The sequence below is a fragment of the Esox lucius genome, chromosome 20, assembly GCF_011004845.1.
Source record: "Esox lucius isolate fEsoLuc1 chromosome 20, fEsoLuc1.pri, whole genome shotgun sequence".
Lineage (NCBI taxonomy): Eukaryota > Metazoa > Chordata > Actinopteri > Esociformes > Esocidae > Esox > Esox lucius.
Window position 1 is genome coordinate 33754794 of NC_047588.1, and position 13555 is coordinate 33768348.

Consider the following 13555-nt stretch of genomic DNA (forward strand, 5'->3'; position numbering starts at 1 on the left):
AGAACCAGTAATTTTGAGACCATGGAGACCGCCTCGACATCTTGTCTTGAAGCGTGTTGCCGTCCTCCTACTTCCTGTGTCTTCCCCACAGGGCATTGGTCAAAGTAATGCACCATAAAGGGAATAATCGGGTGCCATTTGAGGCTTTTCTGCCCTTCAGTATGAGGTCCCAGGCCTGTTTCAGAGCAGGCCGCCATACTGGACATTCTGCAAGCCTCCCCAGAGATGCGATTAAGAGAGGTTCCCGTAGAGATTGTAGGAGCCCAGTAGGGGACTGCAGAAGATGAATGAGTGTTTGTTCTCTGGTCTATCTGGCAGCTCATTGATCATACACTCTCACTGGGGACTAGGGAGAGATCAGGTTGATAATCAATACACGCCCATATGTGCACACACACTCGCACTCACATATGGCACCCCTGATCCTGACCTATTTGGGGTGCTGAAACCGGTTGTGTAGATAGTGGTCTGGTCATGGGGCGTAATAGTCATCGAAGTTGGAATGGACCCAGGATGAAAGATTGTGCTTGTGCCAAGCCAGGCATGGACACTCAGACCCATATGTAGCTTGTCTGTTTCCATGATAGTAAGACAGGGTTAGGCTTGGGGATGGCGTCATAACAAAGATAACTTTGCATACTTGTAAAAGTGATGGGTTTTTGTGCCGGGCCCCATGAGAGGGCAGAGTGTTTAGTCAAGGTCCAATGAATTGCTGTTTTGATATGTGATACTTATTTGATCCCAAATAATTATGGTGTTCTGAACAGAAAAAAAAGTTTATCCAAGTTCGGGAGTTCAAGCGTTTTGCCTCAATAGGGGAGTGCACGGTTTCAATAGGCTAGAAGTTGTCCCTGTTATTATGACTTCTAAAGGCTGTGATTCTACAGAAATGGGAGACCTTTCAGGAGGAAACTTTCAGCTGGATGCTCAAGTGTCTGGAGAGCACCTTTAGATCTGCTATGAGTGAATACGGTAACAATGCAACAGCAAAAACCAGTCAGGAGATAGCATGTAACATGTTTTCTAATGACACGCAGAACACTAAACCTCAGAGCAAAATGAGGCACAGTGCCAAAACTAAATTCAATAAACCAATAACGACCCTAAGTAAATCACACATGGCTAACGACAGACTGTCTTGATCTGGGAAATAATTAAAAACTGCTCTTGGAACAAAAAAAATCTATCTAGCTGGGACTTAATGTTCACATTCTCAAATGACTAACTATTTTGACATGCACAGCCCAGCGAGGGCCCAGGCCTGGCCGTAACTCGAGAGCAGCATGGCGTGTGTGTGTGTGTGTGTGTGTGTGTGCGTGTGCATGTGCGTGGGTGTGGGGTTGTCAGAGAAAGCCCAGGGGACCCTGGCCGTTAAAAGAGCCCAGTCAGGCTTGGTGAAGAGCAAACCACTCAGAGACCACCACTCTTCAGCTAGCCACGGAGCCACTCTCCACCCCCAATCCCTACCGATATCAACCAAGTTGCCAGGTTCCTGGAGGTTGCATCCCAAATGGTGCCCTATTCATTCTACTATTTTGTCCAGGAGCCATGGTGAAAAGGGTGCCATTTGGAACACACATTGGGTTTTGGTCGTTGTTAGGGTCCTCTGTCCGTCTGTGCAGTCAGACAGGTATTTAGGCCCACAGGACACACATTTGGCCTGAAGAACATGTTGAAGTGCTTTCCCAGAAGCGGCTGAGTAGGAGTGGACTTAGGGGAGTGCCTAGGGGAGTGCCCAGGGCAGAACCGTGCATTAATCAGTTATTAATCTGACATCTAGCTGACATTATTATGGCTCTGGTTGGTCGTTAGATCACCTCTGGTACAGCGTTATATAACTAGGCTTACGGGGTCGCTGACAGTGCCAAAATACCGTACTGTAAAAATAGATTCCTGCAGGATCATTTAGGAGTTCTTCAGACTCGGAGGAATCTGTCGAACCCTTTTACAGTGTTTAGAATTGGAATCGCTGTAATTCACTGAGTACATTCACACATACTCAGAATTTTACATCAACGAACTTCCAAGAGTAGGGTTATAGTTGCCCCTAAACGATCCTTTGGTTGTGTTTTGTTTTCAGAGCGGTTTGTTGAAGCTGTGTCTGCGCGGCCAAAGCCTAACTGCTTATCTAATCCTCTGGTGGGTAGTTAGATGTGTGTGTTGAAAGGTTAGTAGCTTTGTAAAGCATGAATATTTCCACAGAACACTGCATGGAATGCACGATTAGATCAATTTTTCAATAAATAAATAAATCTCACTTTTGATTATCTTTCTCTCAAACAGACAGTCATTACTTATCTGTATATTGTTTCATATTATCCACTTTGATTCATCAAAAAAATCATAACCCATAATATAAGGGAGAACATCTTTTATGCCCGAATACAGACAAGATGGTCAAGACAATGGTCATTAGTCAACCAGATACCCTTAGAGCCCACAGAAAAAAATAGTGTGGGTGTGTGTGTCCCTGTGTGTGTGTTTGTGTGTGTGTGTTTGTGACCAACTCCTCCCAACCCCCTCTGCGTCCTGAAACATGATTGGTGTCTAATCACCTCCTCAGTGTAACCTCCTTACTTAAAGATAAATTACTCTCTTTGGACTTCTCTATTTAGCCTCTGCGTGGTTCAGTACAGTACTGTAATGCATTGCTAAGCTCACTTTGATTACATTTCATGACTATAATATCCACTTAAGTGTGTCAGATTACATTGTCGTTGTGGAGTTGTAATTAAACTGACTTCCGACGACGGTCTAAGATTACACTGACTACAGTAACACACGTGTACACACACACCCATAGTTCTGGTACAGGTGGGGGGTTGCTGGGGGAGTTGGCGGGGGGGGGGGGGGGGGACTGGGAGGAGCCTGTTCTCCTTTGTGTCTGGGTAAATGACCACTACATTATGCATTAGGAATCCAACTGCTTGGCTTTCAGTTCACTTCAGTCTCAGGAATAGAGATGTATATTTCGTGGCTTTGAGACAACTTCCCTTTTGCCCGTCTCGTTTCGTCATGGCATTTTTTCACATCGATATGCAGCAGGTCTTGTTGTTGGGCCAGGTGGAGAAGCTATGGGGGGATTATGGGAAACAGACACTGTGCTCTACAGTGACCTACTGGGTGACCTGGGCTTGAGGGAAAGTAGATGTAACATGAATGAAAGAGCGTAAAATGAGATGGTCGAAGTCAGTAGCAAAAGGCATCCTATTCCCTTTCTATGGCACTGAGTTTCATCAGGGCCCCAGGCACAGTGTAGGGAATAGGATGCCATTTTGGACACATCCTCTGTGTGTTAGAGTCCATGTGTCAATGCGGTTATAGCTGTGTTCCCAGCACAAACAGGTGGTGATTTCATCCCATCACAGATGCCTCTAGGGCTGATGGGTAGTTTCCGCTTCGCAACATGAGGCCCATTGGATCCTGTGACAGTGTGATTGACAGGTGAATGACACCAATGAGGGCTTACCCTCTCCCCTCAGGCACAACTCAGATCCAAAGTGAGAGAAACAGGGCCTGAGGGGCGAAAAGAGTGTCTTTGAACCTGAAAAGAATATTTTCCCTCTCTCTTCTTCTCCCGACACTCTCAGAGTGCCAGTCGCCCACATGCCCTTTGCCTGTGTTTCTCCCTTTTTTCTCCCCATTCTCTGTTCTTTTCTGTGGGCTGGTGTTTTGTTCTGCCTCAGGATTTTTCAGGCTGATGGGACAGAGCTTGTTGGGCCAGGGCAGTCGTCAGGAAGTCAAGGCAGGGCAGAACGTGAGGCCTGTTAAATAAAGTCCTTTCAGAGGAGGAGGCAGGGATCTGTCAGTGTACTCACAGGGTCTGTTTTGTTTGGAGCTGTCAGAGAGAAAGGGGGGGGGGGGTGGGGGGGGGGGGGTGGGGGGGCATCGAGAGAGTGGAAAGTTGGAGGGTGAGAGGGAGACAGAGGGAGCTGAAAAACGTGGCAATGCATGGGTGTGGGGGCAAGTCAACTGGGAGGTCTGGAATCAATGCCAGATCATTTTTCATGTGCCTGCCTGGATTGAGGTCTGGAGGATCACTGGCAGAGAGGTTTGATGTTTCACCACTTGCACTCAAATTTTAAGTTAAAGAATATAAGTTGCCCTGCAAGTCATGTGCTGAAGAAACCTCTGCTCTACACCAAAGCAGCTAAAATTGAATAAGTGAACAAACGATGACCAGGTTTCCCGTGTTCACAAAAACAGTCCGATTACACGCCATGCTGCACCAGAGAACAGATCCCTGTGTACAATTTCCAACAGGATTCCTTGGGCTACATCTTGACCTCATTGACAAAATACCATTTTGAGGTCCGCCTTTGAAATAGAAGCCGGTTCTGGATCGATACTGCTCAGGCACGTACATGTGAACGCGACACAACTAGCTGTGCGCTCACCGGCATTGAGTTTCATGATGGATGGCCTCTCTGTTGCTTCCTAATATTCAGAGGAGATCCACTGCAGTCGTCCGGGAGGTTGTTTGCTTTGTGGTGGTCTGCTATTGTGGCTACATCCCCCTCCATCCTGGCTTCTTTCACTTTCAAGTGTTTTCTTTCGTAACCTTTCACAGCCTTGCCAATCAGCTACCAACGAGCAAGTGGAGTGACCACGGCCCTGACCAGGGTTTGTCTTAATAAGGACTGAAACAGACAGGCTTGACAGTGAGAAACAGAGAGCATAGAGAGGGAGAGAAAGACTAGAATGTGAAAAAGGTAGAGTAAAATGCATGTTCTATGGCAGGAGTTATATATTTGCAAAATCAGTCTAAATATTATTGTGACTGCAGAAATGTCAGGAAAGACAGAAGTCAACATTTTCGGCACTATTAAGAGAATAGTGTTCAGTTGAAGATGAACACATGGACATCGTCTTTATACAAAAGCTTAATTTTTGCTAAAGCTTAAGTCCTCAAGTAGACGTTAGTCCATCAGTCAAGCAGATAAACAGTTACTGTTGAGCACTAGTCACATTTTTGGCTGAGCTCGAATAACACAAGGCTTTGTTCAAAATCCACTCCTAAGCCGAAAACTATTATCTTGTTGCTTTTCAAATAGTGATTCATGAATTTCTTAATGTTTTATTGCATGAAATGCCAGATGGAGTTTACTTCAAAATACTATTGGACGGGAAGGGAAGACTTACATCCCCATTTCGCCAATGCAAGGCCACGTCTCAGACATTTGTGAAGCCTTAAATACATGAAGAATAAAAAGTGAGAGTTGCTAATGAGCTGGTCATTGTAGAGACAGTAGGACAGAGATGTGACATGTGGTAATTGTGTGTCTGAGAGGACCTCAGGCTCAGACCAACCCTCTGTTCTGTCTCCCTGTCATCATGCAGCTGTTGTCTGTCGGGCCCCATCAGCATTAGTACCAGAACCCTCCGAACAGTGTCTGTTGACCTTTCACTGTTAACCTTTCACTGTTGACCAGAGCAACACACACACTTTTTTCTCTCTTTCCATCCCTCTGTCGCTCACTCTCTCCTTCTCCGATTGTGCCTCTGTCTGTCAGTCTGTCTGTTTTTCTATCTGTTTTGTCAGTCATCTCTCTCTCTCTCTGTTGCTCTATCTATCTCATTCTCTTACAGAGACACAGCTGTATGCTTTGAACTTGGAATGTGTAGCATATCCAATCAGGGTTCAAATCGCTATTCCTCAGAGCCTGAGAGCTGTTCCTTCTGGAGCCAAACTCACCATGTCAATTGTTTTGTGATCGTGCGCTTCGCGGTCCCCAGGGGTCCCCAGGGGTGCTGAGCTCTGTGACTTGGGTTTAAGCTGCCTTTCATCGAGTCAAGCGTACAGTGGATGGTTAATATGCTATGTTTGAAACCACTTCTGAAAGGGATTTTTGAGTCACATAATACTCTATATGGGCTCTAAAAGGCATTGACAAGACAGCACAAACAGATCTGGGTCCAGGCTAGCCCTTCTCTACCCTGCGTCTCCACAGCCCTCTCCATGCACCAGACACCACCCTCCTCTCCCCCACCCACCCTGGCTCTGTCCTGCCTCCCTGTCGGCCATCTGGGCCCGGGCCTTGTTCTGGCTGATTGGCTGGCCCGGTAAAGACCCACAGCTGGAAGTGAAAACAAAGGCAAAGCAACATGTCCTGCTAGGCCTGGTGACCGCTGGCTAATTGATAGAGACAGCCCCACAGTGGTTCGCCGTTCACTCACTGAGTGTCCCAAATGGCCCTCTACTTCCTACATTGTGAACTATAGTAAATGTATGTAACGGAGTAGAGTGTGTAGTGAAATACATCAGGAATAGGGTGGAGCCTTAACGGTCTCATACCCTGAAAGACTTCTATCCGTGCCCGGGACGGATTCCAGGCCTGTGGCATAATTTTCCAGGTGGTAACGTCAGCATGATCCCACGTCCTGATCTCTGCTTCACCTTTCTTCCCGAGGTCATGGTGTGGTCGGGAAGGAAATTTGCCGCGGCGGAGATGCCAGATTACTTCTACGTGTCATTATTTTCTAGTTCAAGAGTTCATTGAAAATGTATCCACTGAATTTAATGGTCCACAAAGGTTTATGCTGAGGATTACCTTGCATTTGTCTGACATGTGTGACAGAAACATTGAATAAAGTGACGAGAGGTCTGGGAGACCAACCGGTGTTAAATACGTGAAGTCATGGTCCTGAATCTCTGATCCATTTTTGAAAATGATTACAACCGCTAGTCGGTAGTTCTGACATTACATCGTTACGAGTCTCTTCCTTAGACTTTCATAATAGAGAGACAGAGACTAGGTCTGCTTTCATTGGCACTGAAAACCCCCCTAACCAAATAAAAACCTGATCACTCCCTAACCCTTCATCTGAAAAGCTGCCTGGACCTGACAAAACCTTGCCTTGATTTACATTGTCCATTCTCCAAAATGTCCTTTTCAATTTGGTACCTATCAGGATGCAAACCTGGAAAGCGTTAGTCAATGAGGCCTCAAAAGAAATTGCTTGCAGCTGAGAATCCAGCAGCTTTGTCTAGTCTGGAAGTGAACGGTGGAGTCTGGGGGAACATGCTACAACACTCTCTTCCCTTCAGGCCCACAGGACTAGATTGGTAATAGCAAGACATTATGGACTCAGAGGGAAGAGAGGAGAGGAAACTAGGGGAGGAACAAGTGCAGTTGATTCCACGGCGACCGGGTGAATTCTGGGTGTGATCCCGTGTTTAGGTCTGATGGTCACAGGAAACAGGCACTCAGCTCTCTCAACCAGCCAGGAAATGAATTGGCAGACAGACACAGACCAGCTTGTGTGTCCAGCCCCCCTCCCCCCAACCCTCTTCAGTCTTCAGCTGGACCTTGTTAGCCTGGAGACACTGGGGCTCCTGCTTTTGTTCAACATTGAGTGAACCGTAAACATCACTGCAACATGTTTAAATAAAGCTAAGTGCTTGTGAGAGTCTGAGGAGTCTTGAGTTTATCTCTCTCTCTCTCTCACACACACACACACACACACACACACACACACACACACACACACACACACACACACACACACACACACACACACACACACACACACATTTGAATGTAAATGACATGGGTCCCATATAGGGAAAAGTCTGGTGTGGTGAAAGACAGAGTACAGGGCATGCTTCATATAGTTTAGTTAGCTGTAATAAATATTTACTTCTATCTTTCTGTGTTATTGTAACTTTCACTGCTCCAATGACTACAGACCGCAATGTAGTATGTGTGTTTCCTTGTTTATTGCCTTAAAGGGGCAAATGGGGGGACTTTTACTGTACAAGCATTTTTATACGTTTAAATTAATTATATAACTGTTTAAACTCCAAGTTCTGAGATAATTTTTTCATCATTTTTTTCATAGATTGTAAAACATATGATGGATTAAGGAAAACAACCTCTATCTCTGACTTCAGTCCTTTCTAAGAGGGAGTAAGATTCAGCTGGATGTTGACATTCCCCCGTTTTGTCTGGGAAGGAATCCTTCGTAAAATGTGAGTGCTCAGGGATTGCCTTGATGAATTCTACGTGTTAGCTTTGTTATGTTAGGAATGTTTCAGATTTAGATGTATCAGAGCTTGGTCTCTAACACTCCATGTCCTATGATTCATGAGGGTTTGATAAGCGATTAATCACCAGCAGCTGGAAAGAAAGTCAGAGAACCCGGTTCTTTGTAGGTCACATTGTAAGAAGATGGCACATGCAAGGCCAGAGTTGTGCGTTTAATTCCCAAAGAGGACCTGTGAGAAAGTTGCACTACATCCAAACATCTGCTAAATTACTTACATGTAAAGAGACAGGGAGTGGTTTTTCTCTTGTGCATGTTAAGAGGCAGAAGTTGCACATAAAGACAGTTACTCCCTTGTATAGTTTCTATATTTACCTTGGGTCAGACAGCAAATCATTGCTTACCTCACTTCCATGAATCAAGAATATTAAGTTAAACATTTGAATATGTGGAATACTGTATGTTCTTTAAATCTGTGGTCTCTCTCTGTGTGTGTGTGTTTGTGTGTGCGGACCAAACTTGATGGTTTGAAAGATTTGAAAGACTTGAAAAGTGTTGTTATTCACCCACATCCCTCACATAAAATCACTTATTTTTTGTGTGATAGTGTGGAAAATGCTTACATTCCAAAGCTGCCAAAACAAATTATGGAATGTGTTAGTTTCAACAAATAGTGTGTGTGTTTCATTGCAGAATTTTTGTGTTTCATTGAGGTGAAAATAACTGAAACTTTACCATTTCAAGGTGACCATTTCATAGATTATCTAAAATAGTTCCACTAGTACCCTCTCTTAGCTTATAGCGATAATTATTTTTGATGGTCTTCTTTCCAGCACTGACTTTTGGCAACAACTAATTAATTGATTAGAATTCTCACACTAAGCTGTGTAGTTGTTTCACAGAGCTCTCTAAAATGTATTCTCTTGAAAATATGAAAATATAAAAGCGTGAATAAAAAATAGAGGACTGTTGGTTTGTTTCAGTGAGGTGTGTGTGCTTGTAAGTATGAGGAACGTGTGCGTTTATGTGTTCTAATGATTCCTCTGGGACCACTGATAGGAGGGACCCACCGAGTCAAGTGGGGTCTAGACACACGCACATCATCATTATCATCATATAGAGAGCCAATAAGACTGAACTTTGATCAAAGTAGTTCCTGTAAGGAAACAGGCTTGGTTGTACTTAGCAACTTAGCAACACAACTGGACGACGGACTGTTCTTAGATTTTTCACTTAGATGCGGTATATTTACCATACAGTTAGGTCTGGAACTAACTGGATACTGACAAGTTGTGTTATTTTGTCTGTTTACTGAAATATATTCAAGTTACAGTTAAACAATGGGCTTAAAGTGCAGTCTCTCAGCTATAATTTAAGGGTATTCACATCCAAAGTGAAGGAAGGCTTTAGGAATTACAGCTCTTAAATATGTAGCCCCCTCTTTTTCAAAGGACCAAAAGTAACTGGACAATTGACTCAAAAGCTGTTTCATGGACAGGTGTGGGCTATTCCTTTGTTATTTCTTCATCAATTAAGCAGGTAAAAGGTCTGGAGTTGATTCCAGGCATTGCATTCGCATTTGGCAGCAGTTGCTGTGAAACCACAACATGCGGTCAAAGGAGCTTTCAATGCAAGTGAAACAGGCCATTCTTAGACTGCAAATAAAATTCGAAAAAATCCATCAGAGGGATAGCAGGAACATTAAAAGTGGCCAAATCAACATTTTGGTACATTCTGAGAAAAAAAGAAGACACTGGTGAGCTCTGCAACACTAAAATGCCTGGTCATCCACGGAAGACAACAGTGGTGGATGACTGTAGGATCCATTCCATGGTGAAGAAAAACACCTTCACAACATCCAGCTAAGTGGAGAAAAAACTAAAATTCTAAACAAAGCATCTAAAAAGCCAGCCTAGTTTTGCAACAGCATTCTTTGGACAGATGAAACCAAGATCAACCTGTACCAGAGTGATGGGAAGAAAAAAGTATGAAGAAGACTTGGAATGGCCCATGATCCGAAGCACACCACATCATCTGTAATACACGGTGCAGGGAGTGTGATGGCGTGGCCATGCATGGCTTCCAATGGCACTGGGTCACTAGTGTTTATTGATGATGTGACAGAAGACAGAAGCAGCCGGATGAATTCTGAAGTGTATAGGGATACATTGCCTACTCAGATTCAGCCAACTTTAGCAAAGTTGATTGGACGCCACTTCACTTTACAGATGGACAATGACCCAAAACATATTGCGAAAGCAACCCAGGGGTTTTTTATGGCAAAGAAGTGGAATATTCTGCAATGGCTGAGTCAGTCACCTGATCTCAACTCGATTGAGCATGCATTTCACTTGCTGAAGACAAAACTTAAGGCAGAAAGACCCACAAACAAACAACAACTGAAGACAGCTGCAGTAAATGCCTGGCAAAGCATCACAAAGAGGAAACACAACGTTTGGCGATGTCCGTGCGGAAAACCAGCACGGTTTAATTTCAAATCCATTGCGGTTGGGTACAGAGCTAAAGTTATGACAATTGGGTCAGTGTCCAAATATTTCCATACCTAACTTTATATACCTCCAAAGTCACTTACTGCTATGACAAATTTATTTGAAAAATAAAAAATATGTTTTTTTCATACAAAGAATTTTATAAACTGGAGGGTTTTAATCCTGAATGCTAATTGGTTGATAGCCGTGGTATATGCCGGATATTATTGATATGAAGTAATTAATGGATCCTTTCCTTTTTTATATACTTAAAAGAACCAATTACAAAATCTCACACAAACAAATCATGTGGGTTAGATTTTCCTTAATGTCATAGTCCTACAATATTCAGTAAGGAGGAAGTAATGAATGGTTGCAGGACAAAGAATTCCTTGGCCATTGCTGAGTTTTCGGGGATGTGCTGTCCAAGTCAATAAAATAGTAGAGATACTCCTTTCAGGAGTGTTTGGGGGAGCTTGTGTGGGCCAAAAAAGTGTCTGTTTGAGTCTTTGCGTGCTTATGTGTGAGTGTGTGTCTGTGTGTGTCCATCTGTGTATATGAGGGAGTGTAAAACACTTCTAGTCACAGAGAGTAAACCTACTGTTGTTGACCTACCAGAGGTAGCAATATGGTGTTCATGTCTGGAATGTGCACAGCCCCCCCCCCCCCCACACCCGCCTCTCAAGCATACAGGGATCTCAGTATGGTCTGGTTGGATGACCTGCATGGCCTCTGGCACACTGCTCCAAACGCTGTGTGTGTGTATGTTTTTGTATGGGTGTTTGTGCATGTGTGTATGTGTTGGTGTGCACGTGTGTGCATTGGATGTGTGATAGTGTGTGTGTGTGTGTGTGTCTGTTATGGTGTCAACTGGCATAATGAGTGTGCCTCAGGGCTTTCTAAGGTTACAACTAATGGCCTATAATCCACCTGGGATCAAATACTATTTGCTTTGTTTCAAATAACTTTGATAAAAGGACATGTTTAACCAGGTCAGTAGTATAATCATCCAGAGGGTCTAGTTTTAAACAGGTCTGTGGTATACTCATCCAGAAGATTTAGTTTTAACCAGGTCAGTAGTATAATCATCCAGAGGGTCTAGTTTTAACCAGGTCTGTGGTATACTCAACCAGAAGATTTAGTTTTTACCAGGTCTGTAGTAAACTCATCCAGAGGATCTATTTTTAACCAGGTCTGTAGTACACTCATCCGGAGGGTTTAGTTTTAACCAGGTCTGTTGTACACTCATCCAGAGGGTTTAGTTTTAACCAGGTCTGTAGTACACTCATCCAGAGGGTTTAGTTTTAACCAGGTCTGTAGTAAACTAATCTAAATTGAAAAACTGGGAGTTTGTAAGTGTTCCAATGAATGTGAATGATAGTGCCTGCGTCCCAAACGGCACCCTATTTAGCATTTCTGTATTGACTAGGACCCTCATTGGCCCTGACTAGGCAGCAGCTACTCTCCACAGTACACTACTGTGGAGTAGTGATCAGGATCAGAACGCAGAGTTCTGTGCTGAGAAAAGTAATCAACTTGAGTTTCAACCGAGTAAAAATGCCCGAAGTGGCAAAATGCCATGGTCGGAATTGAAGAACGTAAATGAAAAAATTTACATAAATGAATTTACCATGCCTAAAACCTTCTTGCATGAGTGAGTCAGTTCCTCTTAGAGTTCTCAAAAGTTTATTTTTGACTGTGAATCAGGCTGTGTTGGAAAAGGGCCCCTGTTCCCTAATAGTGCAGGACTGTTGACCAGAGCCCACGGTGCTGTAGTGAATAATGTACTGTACCCGACCCAGCCGCCCACTCTGAACCCTATTAAATATTGATCATGCTAGGAGAACCAAACTCTAATATATCAATTCCCAGGAATTGGTAACAAATGAGCTAAGGCATAAGTAGATTTACTTCATATTGGCAGCCTTTGGCATCATGTCATGGCTCATGTTTCTGTCCAGCATTTTAGAAACACTAAAACCTCTAGTTCTAGCAGTAGAATGAAAATATTCACAAATAAAAAGGAAAACATGCAATGCTAATTCAATTACATTATCAGACAAAACTACCTGATGGTCCCCCAAAATCCCCCCTCCTCTTTCGTCCATGATGTTATGTGCTTGATTCCATCTGTTGGAGTAGACAGAGTAGAGTTAACGTTTTGACAGGCAGAGGTCTTGCTCCTTCAGAGTTAGCACTGAGCTCGGGGGTGCTACCCGCCAGTCCATCACACAGACAGCTTTGACAGCCATTCAGCCAGACCTGAGGAGGCCCTGCCAGCAATCAAAGGCCTTTTCATTGAAGGAATCCAGCTCTGGCCTGTCATCGCGGAGGGGGTGTTCCCAGCTGTCAGACCCAAAGGAGAAAGTGGAGAACCCCACCCCCCCAACTCAGTACCCCAGCCCCCCCCCCTTTCTTCATTCTCCTCCCTCTGTCAAATTTCCAGACCACGGCATTGGGCCAGAGCAGAAGCTCCTCCCTCCCCCACCTCTCTCTCTCTTCTCTCTTATATTCTTTCACTGTCTCTGTCTCTCTGTCTCTCTCTCTCTGTCAGACAGCAGTGTTTTCACGCAGAGGTGGTCGTATATTCACTTTTCAGGTTACTAGCATTAAGCTTTTGCTTTACTCAGAGTAAGAATTTCTTAAACTGGCGTTTTTTATTTTATACTGATGGATGAGTTGGTTGCTTGTCCTGTTTGCTAACCACTGGAGGGGCCAAACCTAAAAGTAATTTAGGCAAAAACATTATACATTATTGTATACATACATTATATATATATTTATATTAGATACCCATTTTATGTATACTGGGTAATATTTATACCCAGTAAAGTCTCTAAATCACATGTTTGCATTATTAATGATAAAGTTATGAATATACAATAGATCAAATAGATAAATAGACACATAACATTGTAAAATTGGACAGAGGTAATAAACACTCCAGTGATGAGCACGGCCAGAAGACTAACAAAACAAGTAAAGGTTCAGAGCTTATGTCAGGTGAGCTAACATTCACAGCAGTCCGGAATATGTCTGGGCAACAGAACTTCTCATCCAAATGAGTGACTTTGTCCAAC